Below are 8048 nucleotides of genomic sequence, written 5' to 3'. Positions count from 1 at the left end.
GAGCCGGTGGCGGGCATAGGGAGGCAGGTCGCTCCCTTGAATGGTCCTGGATGTCAGCAGTTTCTGAAGAAGGGCGCCCTCTTGTGGTCCCATGGCCGAAGTACATGCTCTGAGCCCGGGTATCGCAGTGGGCGGAATGAGACTTAGAGGAATATTGACGGAGCCATGAGGGGCCTCCCCTGGAGGTCCCATGGCCGAGAAAAGTGCTCCGAGCCCGGGGTGATAGAGAACCGTGAACGCCGCGGTCTAAGACCTCGGGTATCGCAGTGGGCGGAATGAGACTTAGAGGAATGATGACGGAGCCATGAGGGGCCTCCCCTGGAGGTCCCATGGCCGAGAAAAGTGCTCCGAGCCCGGGGTGATAGAGAACCGTGAACGCCGCGGTTAAAGACCTCGGGTATCGCAGTGGGCGGAATGAGACTTAGAGGAATGATGACGGAGCCATGAGGGGCCTCCCCTGGAGGTCCCATGGCCGAGAAAAGTGCTCCGAGCCCGGGGTGATAGAGAACCGTGAACGCCGCGGTTAAAGACCTCGGGTATCGCAGTGGGCGGAATGAGACTTAGAGGAATGATGACGGAGCCATGAGGGGCCTCCCCTGGAGGTCCCATGGCCGAGAAAAGTGCTCCGAGCCCGGGGTGATAGAGAACCGTGAACGCCGCGGTTAAAGACCTCGGGTATCGCAGTGGGCGGAATGAGACTTAGAGGAATGATGACGGAGCCAGGAAGGGCCTCCCCTGGAGGTCCCATGGCCGAGAAAAGTGCCCCGAGCCCGGGGTGATAGAGAACCGTGAACGCCGCGGTTAAAGGCCTCGGGTATCGCAGTGGGCGGAATGAGACTTAGAGGAATGATGACGGAGCCATGAGGGGCCCCCCCTGGAGGTCCCATGGCCGAGAAAAGTGCCCCGAGCCCGGGGAGATAGAGAACCGTAAAGCGCGCGGGTTTGGGGCTCGGGTCTTCCAGTGGGCGGAGTGAGACTTAAAGGAATATTGACGGAGCCATGAAGGGCCCCCCCTGGAGGTCCCATGGCCGAGAAAAGTGCTCCGAGCCCGGGGAGATAGAGAACCGCAATGCACGCGGGTTTGAGGCTCAGGTCTTCCAGTGGGCGCTCGTTCCAGCGGCGCGGGCTGGATGGTTTAGTCCGAGGAGGAGTGCTTAAGTGTGGGCCGGATAGGTTCGAGAGGTGCGCTGGGTTGGTGGAGGTCCAGCCCCGGAGGTTTGGAGCGGGGCGATGTAGCGAGCGAGGCCGAGTCGGGTGAGCCTGGGCCGGGCATGGGCGTTGGCGGCGATGGGGGTCTTCTCCCCGGAGGTTTGGAGCGGGCGATGGAGCGAGCGAGGCCGAGTCGGGTGAGCCTGGGCCGGGCATGGGCGTTGGCAGCGACGGGGGTGTCTTCCCCGGAGGTAAGTACCGTGGGGGGCAAGCGTGAGATATTCCAGGCCGGGAAAAGTGAGCTAAATTCGGCAAAGCGTTGTTAAAAAGGGGGGTCGGTTGATTTTTTTGTTAAATCTAAACGAACAAAGGGTGCGAGGCGTGAAAATTGCATTCAGCCGTGATTTTTTGGCAAAGTGCTAACCCTAGTGTTCTCCCAGTGGGACGTTTTAAAGTAGGACTTAGAAAAATTTCTGACCCTCTTCGCCCTAGGTAGCAAGCCCAAAACGGAGCACCTCGGAGAGGTAAAAATTCAGAGGGCATGGGGGTTTCCAGTGCGGTGCCGTCAGGACATTAGGGTTCCTTTAGAAAAGACGAAAGTTTGGGTACACCGTATGTAACTATGACAAGCCCAAGGCTCTGGTTCGCCTGTGGGCATGAATATAGTGAGATTTCCGCGTTATCTCACTGGAGGTGACCCCGGAACGGTTCAAAACCTAAGTCGAGACTTCCATGGGACCCCGGCGATGGGAGTTTGAAGCCCGAGGAGTGACGCCCTCTGGGCTAAGGTTGGTGGTAGGTTCGGCCCCCCTTTCTGGAGGTCTAAACTGACTTCCATGGACCCCGGTGATGCGAATTTGATGCCCGATGAGGAGCACACCTCTGGGCTAAGGGTGGTGGTATGCTCGGCCCCCCCCTCTGGATGTTTAAACTGACTTCCATGGACCCCGGTGATGCGAATTTGATGCCCGAGGAGTGACTCACCTCTGGGCTAAGGGTGGTGGTATGCTCGGCCCCCCCTCTGGAGGTCTAAACTGACTTCCATGGACCCCGGTGATGCGAATTTGATGCCCGAGGAGTGACTCACCTCTGGGCTAAGGGTGGTGGTATACTCGGCCCCCCCTCTGGAGGTCTCGAATGACTTCCATGGACCCCGGTGATGCGAATTTGATGCCCGATGAGGAGCACACCTCTGGGCTAAGGGTGGTGGTATGCTCGGCCCCCCCCCTCTGGATGTTTAAACTGACTTCCATGGACCCCGGTGATGCGAATTTGATGCCCGAGGAGTGACTCACCTCTGGGCTAAGGGTGGTGGTATGCTCGGCCCCCCCTCTGGAGGTCTAAACTGACTTCCATGGACCCCGGTGATGCGAATTTGATGCCCGAGGAGTGACTCACCTCTGGGCTAAGGGTGGTGGTATACTCGGCCCCCCCTCTGGAGGTCTCGAATGACTTCCATGGACCCCGGTGATGCGAATTTGATGCCCGATGAGGAGCACACCTCTGGGCTAAGGGTGGTGGTATGCTCGGCCCCCCCTCTGGAAGTCTAAACTGACTTCCATGGACCCCGGTGATGCGAATTTGATGCCCGAGGAGTGACTCACCTCTGGGCTAAGGGTGGTGGTATGCTCGGCCCCCCCTCTGGAGGTCTCGAATGACTTCCATGGACCCCGGTGATGCGAATTTGATGCCCGATGAGGAGCACACCTCTGGGCTAAGGGTGGTGGTATGCTCGGCCCCCCCTCTGGAAGTCTAAACTGACTTCCATGGACCCCGGTGATGCGAATTTGATGCCCGAGGAGTGACTCACCTCTGGGCTAAGGGTGGTGGTATGCTCGGCCCCCCCCTCTGGAGGTCTCGAATGACTTCCATGGACCCCGGTGATGCGAATTTGATGCCCGATGAGGAGCACACCTCTGGGCTAAGGGTGGTGGTATGCTCGGCCCCCCCTCTGGAAGTCTAAACTGACTTCCATGGACCCCGGTGATGCGAATTTGATGCCCGAGGAGTGACTCACCTCTGGGCTAAGGGTGGTGGTATGCCCAGCCCCCCCTCTGGAGGTCTCGAATGACTTCCATGGACCCCGGTGAAGCGTATTTCATGCCCGATGAGGAGCACACCTCTGGGCTAAGGGTGGTGGTAAGCCCGGCCCCCCCTCTCTGGAGGTCTAGATTGACTTCCATGGACCCCGGTTAAGCGTATTTCATGCCCGAGGAGTGACGCCCTCTGGGCTAAGGGTGGTGGTATGCCCGGCCCCCCCTCTGGAGGTCTCCAAAACCTAAGTCGAGACTTCCATGGACCCCGGTTATCCGAATTTCATGCCCGAGGAGTGACGCCCTCTGGGCTTAGGGTGGTGGTAAGCCCGGCCCCACTCTCTGGAGGTCTAAACTGACTTCCATGGACCCCGGTGATCCGAATTTCATGCCCGAGGAGTGACGCCCTCTCGGCTAGGGTGGTGGTAAGTGCAGCCCCCCCTCTCTGGAGGTCTAAAATGACTTCCATGGACCCCGGTGAAGCGAATTTCATGCCCGAGGAGTGACGCCCTCTCGGCTAGGGTGGTGGTAAGCCAGGCCCCCCCTCTCTGGAGGTCAAAACTGACTTCCATGGACCCCGGTATAGCGTATTTCATGCCCGAGGAGTGACGCCCTCTGGGCTAAGGGTGGTGGTATGCCCGGCCCCCCCTCTGGAGGTCTCCAAAACCTAAGTCGAGACTTCCATGGACCCCGGTTATCCGAATTTCATGCCCGAGGAGTGACGCCCTCTGGGCTTAGGGTGGTGGTAAGCCCGGCCCCACTCTCTGGAGGTCTAAACTGACTTCCATGGACCCCGGTTATCTGAATTTCATGCCCGAGGAGTGACGCCCTCTGGGCTTAGGGTGGTGGTAAGCCCGGCCCCACTCTCTGGAGGTCTAAACTGACTTCCATGGACCCCGGTTATCCGAATTTCATGCCCGAGGAGTGATGAACCTCTGGGCTAAGGGTGGTGGTAAGTGCAGCCCCCCCTCTGGAGGTTTCCAAAACCTAAGTCGAGACTTCCATGGACCCCGGTGATGCGAATTTCAAGCCCGAGGAGTGGTGCCCTCTGGGCTAAGGGTGGTGGTAAGCCCGGCCCCCCCCTCTCTGGAGGTCTAAAAGGACTTCCATGGACCCCGGTATAGCGTATTTCATGCCCGAGGAGTGACGCCCTCTGGGCTTAGGGTGGTGGTAAGTGCAGCCCCCCCTCTGGAGGTTTCCAAAACCTAAGTCGAGACTTCCATGGACCCCGGTGATGCGAATTTCAAGCCCGAGGAGTGGTGCCCTCCGGGCTAAGGGTGGTGGTAAGCCCGGCCCCCCCTCTCTGGAGGTCTAAACTGACTTCCATGGACCCCGGTGTAGCGTATTTCATGCCCGAGGAGTGACGCCCTCTGGGCTTAGGGTGGTGGTAAGCCAGGCCCCCCCCCTCTCTGGAGGTCAAAATTGACTTCCATGGACCCCGGTTATCCGAATTTTATGCCCGAGGAGTGACGCCCTCTGGGCTAAGGGTGGTGGTAAGTCCGGCTCCCACCCTCTGGATGCGTTCAAAACCTAAGTCGAGACTTCCATGGACCCCGGTGATGCGAAGTGACATGCCCGAAGAGTGGTGCCTTCTGGGCTAAGGTTGTGATAAGCCCGGTCTCTCCTCTGGAGGTCTGTGGTTTTAAAGTGAATATTTTCTAAGTCCCTCACCTGAGATTTTAAGAGAATCAGGACCCTCCTCAAGCCTCGTAGCGAGTCCGAGGGAGGTTCATCGTTGTCGGCTATGCGAAAGGGGTTCAGACGCCTCTAATCCTGTGGGCATATGGTTTCTCAGCCTGGTGCCGTCGGGATATTAGGGAGGCATTAAATCAGACGTAAGTTTGGGTAACAGCGATGCGAAACGCTATGCCCAAAGGAGTGGCTTCCCGATGGGCTTGAAATAATGGGAATGTCTGCTCTGCTTCCCTGGATGTGTTCAAAACCTAAGTCGAGACATCCGTAGACCCCGTTGATGCGAATTCCATGCCCGAGGAGTGACGCCCTCTGGGCTTAAGGGTGGTGGTAAGACCGGCCCCACTCTCTGGAGGTCTAAACTGACTTCCATGGACCCCGGTGATTCGAATTTCAAGCCCGAGGAGGTGCACACCTCCGGGCTAAGGGGATGGTTTGGGTGGCCTCCCCTCTGGATGTGTTCAAAACCTAAGTTGAGACATCCATAGACCCCGGTAATCCGAATTTCATGCCCGAGGAGTGACGCCCTCTGGGCTTAAGAGTGGTGGTAAGACCGGCCCCACTCTCTGGAGGTCTAAACTGACTTCCATGGACCCCGGTGATGCGAATTTCATGCCCGAGGAGTGGCGCCCTCTGGGCTAAGAGTGGTGGTAAGACCGGCCCCACTCTCTGGATGTCTAAAATGACTTCCATGGACCCCGGTGATTCGAATTTGAAGCCCGAGGAGGTGCACACCTCCGGGCTAAGGGGATGGTTTGGGTGGCCTCCCCTCTGGATGTGTTCAAAACCTAAGTTGAGACATCCATAGACCCCGGTAATCCGAATTTCATGCCCGAGGAGTGACGCCCTCTGGGCTTAAGGGTGGTGGTAAGACCGGCCCCACTCTCTGGATGTCTAAAATGACTTCCATGGACCCCGGTGATGCGAATACACAAGCCCGAGGAGTGGCACACCTCTGGGCTAAGGGGATGGTTTGGGTTGCCTCCCCTCTGGAGGTCTAAAAATGACTTCCATAGACCCCGGCGAAGCGAATTTAAAGCCCGAGGACTGGCACCCCTCTGGGCTAAGGGGATGGTTAGGGTGGCCTCCCCTCTGGATGTCTAAAATGACTTCCATGGACCCCGGTGATGCGAATACACAAGCCCGAGGATTGGCACACCTCTGGGCTAAGGGGATGGTTTGGGTTGCCTCCCCTCTGGAGGTCTAAAAATGACTTCCATAGACCCCGGCGAAGCGAATTTAAAGCCCGAGGACTGGCACCCCTCTGGGCTAAGGGGATGGTTAGGGTGGCCTCCCCTCTGGATGTCTAAAATGACTTCCATGGACCCCGGTGATGCGAATACACAAGCCCGAGGAGTGGCACACCTCTGGGCTAAGGGGATGGTTTGGGTTGCCTCCCCTCTGGAGGTCTAAAAAATGACTTCCATAGACCCCGGCGAAGCGAATTTAAAGCCCGAGGACTGGCACCCCTCTGGGCTAAGGGTGGTGGTTAATCCGGCCCCCCCTTCTGGATGTGTTCAAAACCTAAGTCGAGACATCCATGGACCCCCGGTGATGCGAAGTGACATGCCCGAGGAGTGACGCCCTCTGGGCTAAGGTTGTGATAAGCCCGGTCTCTCCTCTGGAGGTCTGTGGTTTTAAAGTGAAAATTTTCTAAGTCCCTCACCTGAGATTTTAAGAAAATCAGGACCCTCCTCAAGCCTCGTAGCGAGTCCGAGGGAGGTTCATCGTTGTCGGCTATGCGAACGAGGTTCCAACGCCTCAAATCCTGTGGGCATATGGTTTCTCAGCCTGGTGCCGTCGGGATATTAGGGAGGCATTAAATCAGACGTAAGTTTGGGTAACAGCGATGCGAAACGCTATGCCCAAAGGAGTGGCTTCCCGATGGGCTTGAAATAATGGGAATGTCCGCTCTGCTTCCCTGGATGTGTTCAAAACCTAAGTCGAGACATCCGTAGACCCCGTTGATGCGAATTCCATGCCCGAGGAGTGGCACACCTCTGGGCTAAGGGTTGGTGGTAAGTCAGGCCCCACCCTCTGGAGGTTTTCAAAACCTAAGTCGAGACCTCCGTAGACCCCGGTGATGCGAATACCGAAGCCCGAGGACTGGCACCCCTCTGGGCTAGGGTGGGGATAAGATATGCCCCCACCCTCTGGAGGTTTTCAAAACCTAAGTCGAGACCTCCGTAGACCCCGGTGATGCGAAATGACATGCCCGAGGACTGGCACCCCTCTGGGCTAGGGTGGGGATAAGATATGCCCCCACCCTCTGGAGGTTTTTAAAACCTAAGTCGAGACCTCCATAGAACCCCGGTGATGCGAAGTGACATGCCCGAGGACTGGCACCCCTCTGGGCTAGGGTGGTGGTTAATCCGGCCCCACCTCTGGAGGTTTTCAAAACCTAAGTCGAGACCTCCATAGACCCCGGTGATGCGAATACCGAAGCCCGAGGACTGGCACCCCTCTGGGCTAGGGTGGTGGTTAATCCGGCCCCCCCTCTGGAGGTTTTCAAAACCTAAGTCGAGACCTCCATAGACCCCGGTGATGCGAATACCGAAGCCCGAGGACTGGCACCCCTCTGGGCTAAGGGGATGGTTTGGGTGGCCTCCCCTTCAATCCCGATGATTCGTTCGATATATGCCCAGGGAGGTGAACACTTCTCTGGGCGTGAGGGGGTCGAGCGTATGAGGGTTGTACCCCGTTATGGTTCCTACTATAAACGAATCCGAGCGGCGGGTCCACAGGCCACCGACCACCTGCCCACTTGCGGGGTGGGTGCGACGGGCCGCCCGCCGGCAGTTGTCCCCGTTCCTAACCTAACTCTTGCCCGTGCGCGAGTCGAAAGGGGCATACAAACCCCCGAGGCGAAGACCGGCGTTCCGCTTGGTCTAATGTGGGATCTCCCAGATTTTCCCCTCCGCGGGGACTTGGGAGCGCACCACCGGGCCCCCGCGCTGGAAACGGCCGGAGGCAAAGAGCGCATTAGAGGTGTCACGGATCGGTCTTTTTAAACGGACCGCGGCTGGAAGTTCGCAGGGGAAGAGGCGCTCGGTTTACGGTTCCCGGGCCCCGACCCCCTTCGTCTTCTTAAATCGAGAAAACTAACCGTAGGCTCCGGGGGGGCGAATCGTAAAACCTTTGCCGACCTCCTCGCACTGCGAGGGGGCCAGGATT

The sequence above is a fragment of the Hoplias malabaricus genome, unplaced genomic scaffold (genome assembly GCF_029633855.1).
Source record: "Hoplias malabaricus isolate fHopMal1 unplaced genomic scaffold, fHopMal1.hap1 H_1, whole genome shotgun sequence".
Taxonomy (NCBI): domain Eukaryota; kingdom Metazoa; phylum Chordata; class Actinopteri; order Characiformes; family Erythrinidae; genus Hoplias; species Hoplias malabaricus.
The sequence above is the reverse complement of the archived record's forward strand: the minus strand, read 5'-3'. Positions refer to the sequence as shown.